This window comes from Bubalus kerabau, chromosome 12 (genome assembly GCF_029407905.1).
Source record: "Bubalus kerabau isolate K-KA32 ecotype Philippines breed swamp buffalo chromosome 12, PCC_UOA_SB_1v2, whole genome shotgun sequence".
Classification (NCBI taxonomy): domain Eukaryota; kingdom Metazoa; phylum Chordata; class Mammalia; order Artiodactyla; family Bovidae; genus Bubalus; species Bubalus kerabau.
The window spans coordinates 86417025-86435806 of NC_073635.1; the positions used below are offsets into that span (position 1 = coordinate 86417025).

General features: G+C 42.4%; 1 long non-coding RNA gene and 1 other non-coding gene across 2 annotated transcripts; one reads left to right on the plus strand and one right to left on the minus strand.

Moving 5' to 3' along the window:
• Nucleotides 1–3294: 3294 nt before the first annotated feature.
• Nucleotides 3295–3367, minus strand: TRNAG-CCC (transfer RNA glycine (anticodon CCC)). Its single transcript has one exon. It is a non-coding gene; the product is annotated as a tRNA-Gly (tRNA).
• A 2675-nt stretch (nucleotides 3368–6042) lies between these two features.
• On the plus strand, nucleotides 6043–18558 carry LOC129624199 (uncharacterized). The gene is made up of 3 exons (XR_008700818.1): nucleotides 6043–6133; nucleotides 7543–7653; nucleotides 18020–18558. It is a non-coding gene; the product is annotated as an uncharacterized LOC129624199 (long non-coding RNA).
• The last annotated feature ends 224 nt before the right edge of the window (nucleotides 18559–18782 follow it).

Here is an 18782-nt window from a genome sequence, read left to right on the forward strand (position 1 = left end):
CGAACATTTTTCTATCTCTGTCATCTTTCTACTTTTCTATCCATCTGTCTCTATATCTATCTGATCAATCTGCTTTTCTATCCATCCATCTCTATATCCATCTATCTGCCTCTGAGTGGCTCTCCTTCTCTGGAAAGACGTGATGCCCTTCCTTCCATGCTCTTCTGCTTACTCTCTGTTGTACTAAAGCTGGACTTTTGAGCGAGCAGAAAACACGTGCTTCTGTGGGCTGGGAGCTTGGGGACCCGTAAGAGAGGCTGGCTATGGAGAGTCCACTCCGTCCGAGAGAAGGGCATTCAGAGAGGCCATGCACGACCCAGGAGTCAGGGCGGTCATGACAGACGCAGCTGCCCAGACCTGTGGGAGCTGCAGCATCAGGAGAGGCATCACAGGTCACCCCCCACCCACCCCCCTGCCCACCGAAGGCCTTGGAAATAAAGAGGCTTCAGAGTAAGACCACCGGTCTCAACGAAGGGCGTCTTCTGGAGAAGAGCTCTGCATGCTTCTCCAGTTAGAAAAGAGACACATGAGAAGACATTTTACAGGGTGCCGTTTGAAAAAAGGACAAAACATATATATTCTTCTTATTCACAGGAGGACATCAACACTTTCTTGCATAGGAAAGAATTTAGATTCTGAACTAACTGCTGTAATGAGGGACAGACAATAAGTGTGAATTGAAACTAATTGGTGTTTCAGATCACTGAGCCTGCTGAAAAACCATTTGTGATGAGGTCTGTATAAGTTAACAGTCGCTTTTAAATGCCTAATTAAACATCGTTCTGTCCCCAGTGAGAATAAAAAAAACCTGTATTGTCACTCATTGCACGACACTTAACCAAGTGATTGAAGCCAGCGTCTGCACAGATTTCGCTTTTGTGTGTGGCGAGAGCTCGTTTTCCCTGGAGCAGACTGATGTAGGTGGCCTTCGGACAATGACACGTTGTGTCCCTTACAGACGGGAACACGGCCTCGTGGTGAACAGGAATAATGGGCTAATGGGAGGGAAAGCCATGAGATTCTTGCTGAACAAAAAGGAAAAAGAAAGAGACAAGGTGAGAGGTGGCCTGAACTTGGTTGATTTTTTTTTTTTCCTATCCCACAAATGATAATTAAAAGGTATCTGTTAATAAGGGAATTTTTAAAATGATGCTATTTGGGCTCTAAGGATTAAGGGTAAAAATGTTTGTGACGAGTTAGATTACGAAGAGCCCAAAGTTTCATACTTGGAGTTTCATTTTACTATCGGCCCAAGCCCCCAGGAGTCCGTGAAAAGGCGACGGTGTGACAGACAAAGGCCTGGACGGGGTCAGAGGGACTCTTCTGGGACCACTGCGTGTGGAATCATTTTCTGGGCTTTCAGGCTGAAGAGCTGTTCTAGAAATTAATTCTTAAGGAGGGTGTCCGAGAGGTACCGCCTGCATGGTGAAGAGAGTCTGATAAGACATCTGCCCCTCCCTCGCCCTTTCCCTCCCGCCACCGGCTCTTTCCACTGCCATTCCATGTCTTGGGGTACAGCATCCGCTACTACATGGTTTTACACCAAAGCTGCGTGTTAGGTAAAGGAAAAAAAATGTTATTTCTATGATTAGCTTCCCTAAACATTTGCAGAGTAGTTGATCTGACTACTTTAGCATAAGGCAAAAGAAGATATTTTTAAAGAAATATTTTGTTCCATATAATCCCAGAAAATGAACAACAAACTAAAGCCAACCCCACAGACATTCAAGGAGGGGAAAAAGAGTGGTTCAGATTCTTTATAGAGCTGGGACAAACTCTCACGTTTTGGGGGGAAGCTTTATTTTGTGTGGGAACATTATTTGACGATGCATGTGATAACACACTGCTTCTCAGGGAAGCAGGGAGCTTCCTAGGGAGCTTAGAGAGAGGGAGAGGCCATAGGCTGGAGGGCAGGAGACAGGGGAAGGAACATGGGTGGAAGAGGAGCAGAAGGAAACTTCATCACTTGGGCACTTGGGCTGAATCGCATGTGTCTTGATTTGATTCCACTTTCCTTCTTATTTGGGGGCTTCCCAGGTGGCACAGAGGGAAAAAATCAACCTGCCAATGCAGGAGACCTAGAAGACATGGATTGGATCCCTGGGTTGGCAAGATCCCCTGGAGCAGAAAATGGCAACTCATTCCAGTGTTCTTGCCTGGAAAATTCCATGGGCAGAGGAACCTGGAGGGCTACAGTCTACAGGGTCAAAAAAGCGTTAGACACAACTGAGCAGACACATTCCTTATTTCTACTCCCTGAAAACCACAGTGGAGGTGACAAGTCAGGGCACTCAGGAGGGTTAAGATATCATATTTGTGTACTATGGCTACATTAAAAGCAGAGACATTACTTTGCCAACAAAGGTCTGTCTCGTCAAGGCTACGGTTTTTCCAGTAGTCATGTGTGGGTGTGAGAGTTTGACTATAAAGAAAGCTGAGTGCCAAAGAATTGATGTTTTCAACTGTAGTGTTGAAGAAGACTCTTGAGAGTCCCTTGGACTGCAAGGAGATCTGACCAGTCCATCCTAAAGGAAATCAGTCCTGAGTGTTCATAGGAAGGCCTGATGCTGAAACTGAAACTCCAATACTTTGGCCACCTGATGAGAAGAGCTGACTCATTAGAAAAGACCCCGATGCTGGGAAAGATTGAGGGCAGGAGGAGAAGGGGATGACAGAGGATGACATGATTGGATGGTATCACTGACTCAACGGACGTGAGTTTGAGTAAACTCCGGGAGTTGGTGATGGACAGGGAGGCCTGGCATGCTGCGGTTCATGGGGTCACAAAGAGTCGGACACGACTGAGCGACTGAACTGAACTAAAGGCCACATAATATATTTATATATATTTGTATCTCGTATGTATATATATGTGTGTGTGTGTGTCTTTTATGGATAATATGTTTAAGTTTGCATATTTGTGTCTTATATGATCTGATTTTTTGCTTGTTATCCTCTTCTAGTTCTTATCATTCTTTAGAAATGTAGACTTTTGTATTGTAGCTAATACGTCTTCATTAACCTGCAAAGGGTTGGAAACTTCTTAATGGCATCTCCTTCCCTTATTCCTCTAAGTAATCATTTGCCTCAAACAGCAGTGCTGCTTTTAACACATTACTTGCCCTCATATCTGTTGAGTGACACCAGTTGGTCAATAATATTCACGGGTCCTGAGGCCACAGGTTTTTTTTTTCTTTTTAAACTATTGCTCCTTAAAAAGAAAATTTTACAAATTGATGTCTTTTTAGTTTCTATTATTTTTTTGGCCACACCAATCAGCATGTGGGATCTTAGTTCCCTGACTGGGAATTGAACCCCAGTTCCCTGCATTGGGAGAGCAGAATCTTAACCACTAGACCATCAGGGAAGCCCCCTGAGGCCATGTTTCCTTACAGCCAAGCCCAGTCTGAACCGATTTGTTTTCCTTCCAAGCCAGATTGTGATGTAGGTGCTCTGGCCATTCCTGTCTTTTTGGACTGTAGCTGGGTCAGCCCAGCCCTGCTTGGATGCTATAAGCCAGCAGGTGCTGTGTGTAAGTGTTTTGTGAGAAAGGGTCAGATCCTTCTAGTTTAAGCCTACATTGCTTGATTTAGACCCCCAAACATTGCTGGAAAAAGGGCTCTTGCCAGCATTTCAACTGAACTTCTCCTGAAACTTCATGTCCACCTCCCCTCATGCCCTCCCTAGACACACTCGAATTGCACTCAAAGCCTGCAGGGAAGTCAGCTGGGGAAGGTGGCGGCTCGCACACCCCCAGGCCCAGTGAGGGACACAGCCCCACTCAGACAGGTCCCTCGCTGGTGACGGGCCAGGTGGGAAGAGCACAGGATCCCGTGGAGGAGGCATCCAGCTGGCCACAACCAGCACGACGGTCCCCTCTGCCTCCGCTTTGTGGAATCCTGAGCGCACACCTGGACTCTGACCTCATGCCGTCCCCACCTCAGGCTCCCCAGCCCTGGGAAGGCTGCATTGGTGTCTGGAAGTGAAGAGCTGTCTGGAAACATGACTTGTCTTCTGAACTGCTCTAAGATGCTCATATCCAGGACTTCCCTGGTGGCCCAGGAGTTAGGGCGGTGAGCTTCCACTGCAGGGTCACGGGTTTGATACCCGGTCAGGGAACTAAGATCCCACATGCTGCGTGGTGTGGCCATAAATAAATATAAAAAGCAGGACTTAAAAAAGATACTAATATACAGACAAGAACACCATTTCCCCAACAAAAACCGCAACAAATACAGAGGAGACAGTGTTAGTTCAACCAAGTGTGTGTGTGTATGTGTGTGTGTGTTAGTCACTCAGTTGTGTTCAACTCTTTTCAACCCCATAGACTGTAGCCCACCAGGCTCCTCTGTCCATGGGATTCTCCAGGCAAGAATACTGGAGTGGGTTGTCATTTCCTTCTCAGGGATCTTCCCCACCCAAGGATCAAACCCGAGTCTCTTGCACTGCAAGCAGATTCTTTACCATCTGAGCCACCAGGGATATTGAGAGTTACGTCCCGGAAGACAGGTTTGATTTTCTTTCTTGTGTATTTTACACACTTGGTAGAGGGCACGAAGGTTTGAGTATCTCCTGTTGAGTCAGGAAAATGGTACATGATGACACAGCCCGGATACACTCACCTGGGAACGATTAGGGCCTTCGAGTCCCTGTCTCTTTACTTAACTTTTCACTTTTCTCCTTTTCCTGTTTGCTCTTGACTTTCCCAGCTGCCGATGGGCAATTCTCTCATTTCTAACTTCTTGCTTTTTCAGTGTCGTATATGCTTTGATGATTTCCTTTCCTATTTAACCCATGCCCTGTGGGATCTTGCTTCAGACTAGATGAAGAGTGGAGCAGGTTTAATAAATCATCAAAATAAAAATATTTACAGCACGTCTGCCACAATTTGACTCTCCAGCTATCACTACCCAGCTGGAGAGATAATTCAGATATGAAAAGAACTGTGTTAAGTAAACATCTTTGTAACTCTTTAATCTTTTCATAATATAAATATATTTTTAGAATCGGTAGATGATGAAGCAGATATGGAAAAATGACAAATTATAAAAAAGTTCCTTCCTGTATATTTTGCTTATAATTTTTGAACACCTTTTATTCAGACACTATAATGCCTAGAGTTTCCATTACAAATCTCTAAACATGTTTAATTTCCAAACATGAAGTCATAAATCTCTAAACATGGAAGGCTTGCTATTTAAACTTATAAGTGATCATTTCAGACATATTTGTCTAAGAAGGGGGAAGCTAAAATATATACTAGTAGTACTTAGAATTTTAATATTATAGAAAATCTCTCATATCTTTAAGGACGTTAGAGATAAAGGGCTAAGGCGGCGTGTTAAACCATAATGTAAAATAAACTATAACTATTCTGTGATTGTCAATGTCTTACCCTGCTGGTTTTAATAATGTGAAACAGATTTCACGATAATAAACTCCATATGAAGAGCTTTTTTAAAAATCAAAAGATCAAGACAAATCGAGTCAGTCTCACCACCCTTTTATATAAACCGTAATACTTTATATATACTGTAATACTGAGACTGGATAAAAATGGAGTCGTAGGATAAAAGTTCTTATTAAATGGAAAATAATGCCTATCTGTTGCTAATTGTTCCTTAGCAAATAATTTAGGATAGTAGGATTTCAGTATCAGCAAATCAGAACAATAGGAATTGGAGTAGGCATCCTGAGACTATGTAAAAATTACTCCTATTTTTAAAGATGTACACTCTTGGGGAGAGTTGAGATTCATCCATGAAAACTTCACAACAAAAGTAATGCAGCAGGCTACTTTATCTCTGGCAGTGTCCACAGAAACAATTATGCATGCTTTGGACAAAGTACTTGATGTGTAATAAATGTAGGCTAATAACAAAAAATCAGTGAAGGACAGGAAAGCCTAATGTGCTGCAGTCCATGGGGTCGCAAAGAGTTGGACACGACTTAGCAACTGAACAACAATATAAAAAGATTAAATAGGCCCCAAAATAAATGAGACTAAGATATTAAGCTGTTTTTTTTTTTTTTTCTTTTGATAGCTTCCTCTGTCCACTTGAGAGCTTCTGACCTTCCTCAAGGCAGAAACCACAACATTCCTCTCCAAGCATGACATGCGTCTCTCCATGGAGTAAGGACTGCCCCCTTCCCCAATGTTAAATCTGTGTAACTTCTATAAATTTTTGTACCGTGTTAGTTAGTCCATGATTAGAGTTCCTCTTGTGAATCAATTTTTCTTCCATTATATTTTCTAATTGCTTTCTTCCTGGGAAACTGTTGATCTTTGTATATTTGCGTTAGGGCTTCCCAGGTGGCTCAGTGGTGATGAATCTGCCTGTCAATGCAGGAGCCCCAGGGTGGCAGGTTGAGGGGGTAGTCTTGGAAAATCACTTGGAGAAGGAAATGGCAGTCACTCCAGTATTCTTGCCTGGAAAATTCCATGGATGGAGTAGCCTTGTGGGCTTCAGTATGACTGATTGACTCAGCATACTCACATACATCTAGGTTTGCTTATCCTGTTTTTTTTTTTTTTCTTTGCCTGAGTTGAGCACTTTAATGAGGAGGCAGGTTTAAACTGATTTGTAAACCTATCTTTTGGTTTTGTGGGTGAGAACTTATTTTTCTCGGCATAGTCTTCTCTGACCTACAGCTGCAAATCATAGACCTAGTATCTCCAATGTAGGAAACTTTCGGAAGGAACATTTATTAAAATTTTTAAATATTTTTGTTGTATTATTTTATATTTTACTGTTTTTATCCTTTTTCTTTTAGAATAGTTTTAGACTTATAGAAAATTTATAGAGATAGTGTGGATGTCCACTGTTTAACACCTTGCTGCTGCTGCTGCTACTGCTAAGTCGCTTTAGTCGTGTCCGACTCTGTGCGACCCCAGAGATGGCAGCCCACCAGGCTCCCCCGTCCCTGGGATTCTCCAGGCAAGAACACTGGAGTGGGTTGCCATTTCCTTCTCCAATGCAAGAAAGTGCAAAGTAAAAGTCAAGTCGCTCAGTCGTGTCCGACTCTTAGCAACCCCACGGACTGCAGCCTACCAGGCTCCTCCATCCATGGGATTTTCCAGGCAAGAGTACTGGAGTGGGGTGCCATTGCCTTCTCCGATTTAACACCTTACATAACCATAATACGATGACCAAACTCAGGAAATTAGTGAAGATACAATGCTGGTTGGCTAAATTACAGACTGTATTAGAATTTCACCAAGTTTTCACATAATGTCTGTTTTCTGCTCCAGGATCCAGTCTGGGATCCCATATTGCGTTCAGTCATTAAGCTTGAAATTGTGACTATTTCTCAGTTTCTTTGTCTTTCACATCCCTGTCACTTTCACAGAGTACAGGTTGATTATTTTGTTGAATGTCTGAGGTTTGGGTTTGTTGTTCCTTTTATTTTTAAGGAAGGAATCTCTCAGTGTTCATGTCACTTTCTGATTTGATTCTGGTCTAAACCTGGCCAGAGAGATTGGGCGATCCATAGAAGACCTGACGTTCTCTTTGCTCAAACGGTCGTCTTGTATCTTTGAAGACTTCTAGATGGAGTGATGGACTTCCTGGACGCTCAGTTGTTAAAGAATCCATCTGCAATGCAGGAGAGCCTGGTTCAATACCAAGTTCAGCAGAACTTCACCTTTTACAGGTATGATACTCCTACAATTGGACCCCTTACAATTCTATGGTGTCTCTCAGCAAATTCAGAACAGCTGGAAATAATTGCACGCCTAAGAGAGAGAAATCGTTTCAGGGAGTCAACTAAACCTGGGTCTGATTAGTGCACGCCTGCCTCTTGGAGACAGTGATCTGGAGTCGGGGTGCAATAATAATGGCTAAAAAGAGCAAACAGTATTTCGTAATTACTACATGCCAGGAGCCGTGCTAAATGCACAATGATCTAATTTATTCCTCACAGCCTCCCCTTGAGGTGGGTAGGAAGTCGCAGACCTGAGTAGTTACGTAGCTTGCTTATGGTCGTGTACTGGGGAGGGTAACACTATCTGGAACAGAGACAATTTCTTGGCGAATGAATAGGAGCAAAAAGTCCTGTTGCATAAGCTGGCTGGCTGCTGAGGGCAGGTGGAAGGTGCAGTTAGGTGGCCAGTAACTGGGTGAGAAAACGAAGAGGACAACCCAAAGACTGGAGTCGGAGGACTCCCTAGCAGGTATCCAGGATTAAAAGCTTCTTCCCGATTGTGATATTCCTGCTTTGTTTTTCTACCAGATAAAGAACCAGCCTTAATTCTTTACCAAACAGTTCTTTCTCTTTGAGGACAGCTGCGACTGTTGGTCTTTTTCCTCCTTCTGGGCTAAGACCCAGTTTCCCTGGTGGCGCGGTGGTAAAGAATCCACCTGACAATGCAAGAGATGCAAAAGACGTGGGTTCGATCCCTGGGGCCAGAAGATCCCCTGGAGGAGGAAATGGCACCCCACTCCAGGATTCTTTCCTGGAGAATCCCGTGGACAGAGGAGGCTGGCGGGCTGCAGTCCATGGGGTCGCAACAGTACATGCACAGCAGCCTGCTCTCTGGTGTTGACATGATAAATATAACGTCTTTCACTCAACAATCCTTCAGATATTTGAAGATATCAGAAATGTTCACCTTCAGTCTTTTTTTCCCCTATTTGCGTGTTTCTGAACTACTTTTCATATGATTAACAATCCTCTTACCAGCCGTGTTTCTATTATTCGGTTTGATAATAGAAAATACTGTCTAGCCTGGGAGGGCAAACAGGGCTGGCTCTGTGGTCCTTGTGGGAGACAGTTGTGCTCTTCCTGTTCACAACAATACGTCAGTGACACAGCAGAAGAGCAAGGGAGAAAATTGCTTTCTCCCTTGATGAACAAATACCAGAAGACTCTTCAAGTTTGAATCTGACATGAAGAGCAAATGAAAGCCATTGTACAATTAAGGCAACGTAGACATCAGGAAAAGAGAACGACGTGGCCAGCCTTGAGTAGCTAGTTGAGAATGGGAACAGACCCACCAGAGAATCTTGTGAGCGCAGTAACAGTCTGGAAAGATTCAGCGTAATATCATTTTGATAATTATTCCTTTTAAGATTTCCCTTAGAAGAACACGTAACTTAGATTTCCTGAGTACATAATCTGGAGCACATCTGAGCATTTATAAACTGGATTCTGCCTGGCACTTAAAATGTTTTCCTATTTAGGGGATGTGATTGGCAAATGAGACTTTTATCTTTTGATGCCATCAACTGATATCCTGCAGAAAATGTTAGATGATGGATTTCTTTTGGAACACATGATCATTTTGTAATGGTATCTCTTTTTTTCTCTTCTCTTTCTTTATTTGTAACTGAACCCTGAAATAAAACTTAATCTGTCAAATGAACTCTCCATTTGTTCTTTTTGAACAGCAAACACTGCTACTTCAGATGTCAAAATTATAAATCTTCTAACTTAAAAATAGTTCAAAAAAGAAAATATCTCTTGCAAATATGTTTTCCTATAATCTTTGGTGTTTACTATGCTATCTTAAAATAATCTCTTTTAGTAGGGAAAACAAAAACATGGCAAAGTAATGTCTTTTATGTGTGTGTAATGCTCAATAAGAGATCAGTAAACTTAAAGGCTAAATACTATTGAGAGTTTGAGTCAACTGAAAATCAATCTGAGTCGTTCATAATTCCCTTCTAACCTTGAATTCTCTTTGCAACTACTCTGCAGACTGTCCTCAGATGCTAGGACATAGCTTGTAGTTGTAATAATTTCTGGCTCTCTCATTTCTCAAGGCATTACATAGAAGTTCAAAAAACTACACTGTTTATAAGACATCTTTAGAGAGGTGAAGTAAATGCTTTGAAATATTTTCAAGATTTCAGGAGCCATGATAAAAAGAATCAAATCGATTCTCTAAGTCTCCTTAAAATTTGTTCATTTGTTGGCAAAAATAGGAATTGATTAATTTCAAGTCTAATTACCAACAGTTTTCTCCATTTGTATTTGAAATTGGAGAAATAGCTGTATTTATTAATGGAAATTTATCTTTCCTTACTGCCAAAAATTCTTCAATTTGTTCCTTATGAAATGTGTGAATGTCAAATTTTTATTAGAATACATTTAAAATGAAGAGATCTTCTTAGCAATAATATGGTGCAGAAAGAATGAGCATTGGATGTTACATCAATCCTTTGAAAAGTTAATGAAAAATGAAAAAGAAGACAGGCTCAAGATTTTTACCCTGCCCCCCTCCCCACCCCCAACCCTGGTGTATCTATTAGTAAGATCAGGTGTCATAGCATTTAAATGAAGAATTTTGGTTTATAAATTAGGCATTGCTCAAAGAAATTACCTAAGTTTTGGGGTGAAAATAGCAAACTCAGTTAAAAGGTTCTGCTGAAATACTTCTAAAATTATTTTAGAGATGTTTTTTTAAGGCACAAGACTGTGATTCTTGAATACTCCGAAAGTCAGTAAACCTTCCAGCACTGAATTTTCTCCCTTGCTCTTCTGCTGTGTCATCAATGTGTTGTTGTAAACAGTAAGAGCATAATTGTCTCCGGCAAGGACCACAGAGCCAGCCCTGCTTGACCTCATGGGTCCGTGCCAGTGTCTACACAGGCATCATATGTTTTCAAGTGATGCCAAGTAACTAATTCACGTGTGGCAGGAAAATGAAAAAGTGAAAGTGCTATTTGCTCAGTTGTGTCTGACTCTTTGCAACTCCATAGACTGTAGCCCACCAGGCTCCTCTGCCCATGGGATTTCCTAGACAAGGAAGTGAAAAAGATGAGTGAAAAAGTTGACTTAAAACTCAACATTCAGAAAGCTAAGATCATGGCATCCGGTCCCATCGCTTCATGGCAAATAGAAGGGGAAACAATGGAAACAGTGAGAGATTTTGTTTTTTGGGGGCTCCAAAATCACTGCAGATGGTGACTGCAGCCATGAAATTAAAAGACACTTGCTCCTTGGAAGAAAAGCTATGACCAATCTAGACAACATATTAAAAAGCAGAGACATTACTTGGCTGACAAAGGTCTGTCTAGTCAAAGCTATGGTTTTTCCAGTAGTCATGTATGGATGTGAGAGTTGGACTATAAAGAAAGCTGAGCACCAAAGAATTGATGCTTTTGAACTGTGGCATTGGAGAAGACTCTTGAGAGCCCCCTGTACTGCAAGGAGATCCAACCAGTCCATCCTGAAGGAGATCAGTCTTGAACATTCATTGGAAGGACTGATGCTGAAGCTGAAACTCCAATACTTTGGCCACCTCATGGGAAGAGCTGACTCATTGGAAAAGACCCTGATGCTGGGAAAGATTGAGGGCAGGAGAAGAAGGGGACGACAGAGGTTGGATGGCATCACCGACTCAATGGACATGAGTTTGAGCAAGCCCCAGGAGTTGGTGATGGACAGGGAAGCCTGGAGTGCTGCAGTCCATGGGGTCACAAAGAGTTGGACATGACTGAGCAGCTGAACTGAATAGAATGGGGAGCCGTTTCCTTCTCTAGGGGATCTTCCTAAACCTAGGGATCAAACCCAGGTCTCCTGCATTGCAGGCAGATTCTTTACTGTTTGAGCCACCAGGGAAGCCTGGAAAGAAAACGGAACATCTAATTTTATTTTTCACTTAGAAATGAAAGAAATCAAACATTTTAAATATTAAATATGCTTGTGAACACTGATGCCTTCCCTCGCTTATGCGAGCTGATGGTTCTTACATGTAGCACCTAATATGTTATGAAGGCAGAGTGGGCTTGCCACAATGCGCTAAGGCCGTTCTTACTTATTTTTGCCAATATAATTTGCAGGGTGGATGTAAGTAGTTTGCTTGTTTCTGACCTGAAATCAATTGCGTTTTCTGCTCCACTGAACTTTGGGGCAATGCAAGTGCCAGGAATATTCAGGTTATGCCTGGGCTTTGGCCCGTTAGATGGGCATTATTTAATTTTCAAATGTCACCGCAAGGCATTGACAGATGAGATCGTAAGCATTGTATTTGTGTGAAAAAGGCAACTGTGATATTTAAAAGCCCTCTGTAAAACTTGACTATTTTTCTTACTTGTGGATAAAAATGTTATCCACATCAAAGAAATAACATTTCTTAAACTTCAGAAGTGAATTCATTCTGATGTGTAGTTAACCAGATTAGTCATGTTGCTTTTTTTTTTTTTTAATAATTTTGGTCTTTGTCTAGTTAATTTCTCTGCATCTTATTCTTTATGTTCTGCTCTTATTTGTTTGTTTTTCGCATTAAGTTGAACTGCAGTGTTGGGGAGAATGTTCGATTCTTTGTAGGTATGTGTATTTTACATGCAGTGGGCAGGAGCAGCACTTTAGCACCTTTTTTCTTTGGTTAGAGCTCCTCTTTAATGTTGGCAATGCCCCCTGTTATAGTTGGGCTGTCAATCACATACCCCCCAAACATCCATCAATGTCCCTGTCTTGGACCTGATTTTGAGCAGAGCTACAGACTCAAGCCAGGACTTCTGCAGAAGACACAGGAGAGAGGAGCTCTCTGGTTGCTGAAGTCCCTGTTCTAAGGACCAGGGAAAGCTGGAGCTTTCAGTAGCCACTGTTGAACCCTGTGAGGCGTCTCTCGCAGAAACGAAGCCAACACCAGCAGCATCCGGATAAGGAAGAGAGAAAGAGTTCTGATATTTGAGCCTCTGACCAGTCTCTGTCTGATGCCAGCCACCTGCAGGCCCTTGATCCTTCCAGTGATCAGAACTCCTATTTGTAGGGTACTTTGTGCTAGTATGGGGGCTTCCCTGGTGGCTCAGACAGTAAAGAATCTGCCTGCAATGCAGGGGACCCAGGCTCCATCCCTGGGTTGGGAAGATCCCTGAAGAAGGAAATGGCTACTGACTAGTCTTGCCTGGAGAATTCCATGGACAGAGGAGCCTCCTGGGCTACAGTCCATGACTTGCAGAGTCCAACACACTAAAGGACTCACATTTGTTAATATGTGTCTCTTGCTGCTACAGTGTTTGTGAGTAAGGTAACATTGTACTGGGAAAGCCGGTGAACTTAAGGAGTCTATCTAAAAAAACGGCAACTGCATAGAGTTTGACCTAACATACTAGCAAATCTACGTGGTCAGAAAACTCCAAAGTCCAGTCTTAACCCATTCTTTGGTGTGGTTGGCCCCTTCAAGCCTCAGTTTTCTCTGACTGAAAAGAAAGGGGTGAGGATCTACCAGATCTTTGTACATACTGATTGCAAAAGCTGATAGAGCACTGTGAAAACCTTGGTAAGCAATCAGACTCTGTTGAAAACAAACAAAAAAGTCACCTGTTGTTCCTGATCGGAAGGTCTGATTGTTGAGATGAGTTACAGTTCGTCCCAGTGATCTTTCCGGTAGCACTTGGGCAGGTTTCTAGAATTGGTGGCACAGGCGAGGCTGTGCAGATGTCAGAGCTTGTCTGAGAATGTTATAAAGCCCTGATTTATGGCAGATAAATTTATTCCACCTAGTTCTCTGCAACTAGGTGGAATAGGAAGACACTAGTGCTTACTGAGTACTTATTCTGTTGCTTTGAGCCAGGACAGTTAATCTCACATTGACCTCAGAAGATGAGTGTTTTTCCTTTAACAGATGCACTAGCAACTGCTAAGTGGCTCCATCAAGACACCAAGTTCCAGGGGTAAGCTCCCAACCCAAGACCTCACTTTCCCATGTTGCTATTAGAGAAGCAAAGACTGCCTCCTTTTTCTGTGGCAGGTCAGTTAAGACTTCAGGTGAATCACTGAGTGGCCTGGTTCTAGTATTTCCGGTCATATGGGAAAATCTATTTTTATGTCAGAAGTCTCCATAAATCCATAGAAACATTTAAAGGGTGCAGTGCTTCTAAAAATGTAATCCCTGTCTTTCAAAAAGGCCATTTTGATGCAAAATGTATAGAGTGTCACCAACTCAATGGACATGAATTTGAGCAGACTCCAGGAGATAGTGAAGGCCAGAGGAGCCTGGTATGCTGCAATCCCCAGGATTGCAAAGAATCAGGCAATACTTAGCATCTGAACAAACACGTGTGTATATGCAAATACATAAAAACCCACTAAAATGGACACACAGTAAAATCTGGGTTTCATAATTAGTAGGACATGACACATAACTCAGTCGCTATGATATAAAGTACCTTGAAAAATAAAAATGGTAGAAAACATGGAAAACACTGCTTTAAAGAGACATAATGAGTCCCATTTGGGAGAAATAAAAACAGACAATAAATCAGTTGAGTAAACACAGACTCAAATCTGGATAGAATTATCTCAAATGAGTTAATAGGTTAATTCAAAATAATATTTTAGGCTTCCAGCCACGGGCTCACAGATTCACTGTCTGTCCTCAGCATCAACTTTCTGAATCTGTTCTGGATTTATTTTAGTGGAAATGAGTGAGGTATTAAGACATAACTAAATTACTTTTCCATGATGCAAATGGGGTACTGGTGCCATAAAAACATAGTTTCCTCAAAGTTTAATTAATCAATTGGAGTGTAAGATTAAAATAGAGATACTCCCTAGACATAGACAAATAAACACATGTGTACACAGATATGCGTTTACCTCTCATGAAGGTCTCCTGGGTACTGTGGGCAGAGAGCAAATTATGTCACCAGCCACAGGACTTGTTTCATGAAATTATTTCTGAGATAAGTAGTTGCTGGAAGATATTCCTCTGTCATTCCCTAATATCTCAAACTCAGACTGAACAGTCTTAGGATCTGCTTTTTATTGTATAAACCAACTTTAGCAATATTCATGAACAGTAAAATGCAAGACGTGAACGTTAAAGAGCGTCACATCTTTTGAAACTATACAGAAATGTATACAGTATGACATTTCAGATAAACATAAGTAGCCTTCTTCCCTGAAAACAAGAGAAATCTTTATCGATAGAAGAAATATTTCTTAGACATTTTTATAAGTGACCTGATATTAACATGCTGCAGTCCATGGGGTCGCAAAGAGTCGGACACGACTGAGCAACTGAACTGAACTGATTTAGCATCATAACTGGATCCTAAGTACTGTTTTCTTTCTTTCTTTTTTTTAATTTTATTTACTTACGTATTTTTGGTTGCCACGCGTGGGCTTTCTCTAGTTGCGGCGAGTGGGGCCTACGCTTTGCTGAGGGGCACCGGCTTATGGTGGTGGCTTCTCTTGTGGAGCACAGACTCTAGGCTTCCGTAGTTGTGAGGCACAGAGGCTCAACAGTTGTGGTGCATGGGTTTAATTGATCCAAGGGGCGTGGAGTCTTCCCAGACCAGGGATTGGATCCAAGTCCCCTGCACTGGTGGGCAGGTTCTTATCCCCCGCACCACCAGGGAAGTCCTGCTTTTTGTATCTCAATATTAGCCGGATAACCAGACCAGGAGAAGATGTTTGCAACCTACATAGCAAAGATCATATCCAGATTATGTAGAGGGCTCTTACAAGTCAATAAGAACATGTTTAAACATGAAATAGGAAAATAATGGCGAAGGGTATAAATGGGATATGAAAGAAGAATCAAGAAACAGAGCAACTAGCTTTTAGGAAGATGTGAGAAGAAGCCACAGTTTCCCTTTTATCCTATTGGCTGATGAGGATGTGGAAAAACAGGAAAGCTGATACATCCTTGGTAGAATTGTGAGTGTCTCACCTCTTCAAAGAGAAACTGAACAACGTGGGAAAAGCTTGATGGTGCCAGCACCCCACATGGAGGTGTCTCTTCGAGAGAGACTTTCACAGAAATGTTGAAGAAGGTGCATAAAATGATGATCACTGCAGCATCATATACAACAGTGAAGACTAGACACAAGTTAAACTTCTTTTTTTTAGGATAATGGACGAGGAAACTGTGATTTAATCATAGAATAGGATAGCATGTGACAGCACAGATTTCCCGGAAGACAATTTTTTCAGGGACCAAGGAGCTGGGGGTGGTTTGGGGATGATTCAAGGGCATTGCATTTATTGTGCACTTTAATCTAATGATGCTGCTGATCTGACAGGAGGTACCAGTCCACAGCCTGGAGGTTGGCCTCCTGGTATATAACTTATGTAGAGCTGTGCTTAGTCGCTCAGTCCTGACCCACTCTTTGTGACCCCATGGACTGTAGCCCATCAGGCTCCTTTGTCCATGAGGGTTCTCCAGGCAAGAATACTGGAGTGGGTTGCCATGCCCTTCTCCAGGGGATCTTCCCAACCCAGGGATCGAGCCCAGGTCTCCTGCATTGCAGGCAGATTCTTTACTGTTGGAGCCACAAGGGAAGTTCTACATGTAGAGTTAGATCTATATAAAACTATACAGATAAAATGGAAACGCATAATTGTGGAGGAAAGCCACAAAATAAACAGTATGAAAACATTTATGTGAATTTCAGAACACAGAAGCAATGGTTTACATATATGGCATGTAAATTCTCACACAAATGAGGTTACAAAAACAAGCCTGTGAATGATACACATTTTCAGATGAGAATTTACCTCTAAGGGGAGAGATGAGAAAGGGAAAAGAAGATGGTCATTGTTTAACTTATAATGATTGATCTCTTAAAACTAAAAGAGCTGAGGCCAATATGGCAAAATGGTAGTATCTGCGTAACGTCTACAGTAGGTGAATAGCTGTGCGTTGCATCTTGGGGAACTTTTCTGCAAATTTGAAATATTTTGTTCTTAAACAATTTGAATGAAGATGACTTCACGTTGAACATACTAAAATACATTGCTTCTCCTCTCCTCTTCAGCTTCCGCATTCTGCTTATTCTCCCAGAGTAAATCCTGAGCACATCTTGTTTCTATGAGGTTGCACAAGCAAAGGTTTGGCTGGCATTGAGTGAGTGCTTCATGTCAGTCCCAGCCTTTGGGGCTCCCTTAGAAACCTCCTGGTCTGTCCACTTAACATCAAATGCAGAGGGAGTCCCAGTCGGATAAGTTTGGTGATTTGTCTGCAGGTCCTAGGCAGGAGGCATCTCTGGGGAAGGTATTTTAGGGGCGGAACAGAGGAGGAAGCTTGTGATGAGGACACTTCTGTGAGATGACGCTGCTTGAGCTCAGAGCTCTGGACGATTTGTGAGGCTAGTGACGTTGATGTAGGCATGGCACACCCCAGCCCAGGTTAGAGAGGGGAGCAAGCCTTGGTCTGGGCAGTCTGGTACCCGGCTCTGGCAGACAGCAACTCAGTAGGATCAGAAAGTGCTGCCTCCATCAAAAACGCCATTTGCAACCACATGGATGGACCTACAGAGTGTCATAATGAGAGAAGTAAGACAGACAGAGAAGCAGAAACATACGGCATCGCTTATATGTGGAGTCTAAAAAGACATGATGCAAATGAGCTTGTTTACAAAACAGACTCACAGACTTAGAGAACAAACTTACGGTTGCCAGCAGGGAAGGATGAGTGGAAGGGATAATTAAGGAGTTTGGGATGGACATGTACACACTGCTGTATTTAAAATGGATAACCAACAAGGTCCTACTGGGTAGCACAGAGAACTCTGCTCAATGTTATGTGACTGCCTGGATGGGAGGGAGTTTGGGGGACAATGGATACATGTATATGTGTGCCCGAGTCCCTTTGCTGTTCACCTGAAACCCTGACAACATTGTGAATCAACTGTTAGTCATCGTTAGCATTTGTCACTGGCTCGTCTTTGACTCTTTGCAACCCTATGGACAGTAGCCCACCAGGCTCCTCTGTCCATGGAATTCTCCAGGTGAAAATACTGGAGTGGGTTGCCATTCCCTTTTCCAGGGGATCTTCCCAACCCAGAGACTGAACCCAGGTCTCCTGCACTGTAGGCAGATTCTTTACCACCAAGCCACCAAGGAAACCCATACGCCAATAGAAAATAAAAAGTTTGAAAAACAAATGGCCAGGAACTGGAGAGCCATTGGACAGGACCCACAGAGCTAGGCCCCAGGCTTGAAAAGGTAGTGGTATTTGTGACAAATGATAGAGCTGAAGTTGGCATAAGAAATACGTTGCAGCCGGCTCTGTCCACAGCTCCCAGCCCTGCTCCCAGCCTTGCCTTCTCCCCTGATCTTTCAGGACGCACAGAAGAGGGCCGGCACTTTGTGGTTCTGCCAGTTGCACTGGTCGAGTCTCTAGGAGGAACCCTCGGTTCTGATGAAGACGTGGAGGTCGTTGGCATCTCTTGGCTTGATGGCCTGAAGCAATACCGGTTAATACCTACATAGAGGAAACACCTAAAGCCAGTGAGCGTGAATCTATAAATGCCTATTTTCAGAAATACCGATTCTTTCATTGTTCTGCTTTAATGAAGTTGGTACTTCCAAACAAAAAGAGAGATGGAAATAAGAACGGAGAACTGAGAACAGGTTGTGTTCTCAAACTACGTCTGACACATGAAAAACTTTAAAACCCTGATTTTGATTGTCTCGTGTGACTATGAAACCAGAAAAGAACTAAATTTGGGAAATGATTAAAGGTATGTCACCCCTACCCTCCCAAATCAAATCTCTCTCTCTCTTTTTTTTTTTTTACTTCTTTACGGTAAAGATTTTCATTTGCTTTATGTCCAGTTAAGTATTTAGTTCTTTGCAGAACTGGATCAGTTATTCACTGTCTTGCTCCTTTTGAGCTGAGCCATGGTGTTCTTTTTCAGCTGCGTATCACAAAGTAAACAAGTATAGAAATTTCTCCTTTGAAGATTCCGCATGAGTCTGTTGCTGGTTAGATTTTCCCTGCAGAAATCAAACAGAGTTTCCTGTTGCATGTTTACCAAAGCCCTTTCTCTCCAGAAAGAACAAACGCAGTGCTACAATTTTCCCATTTGTTAATTTTTCCCGTT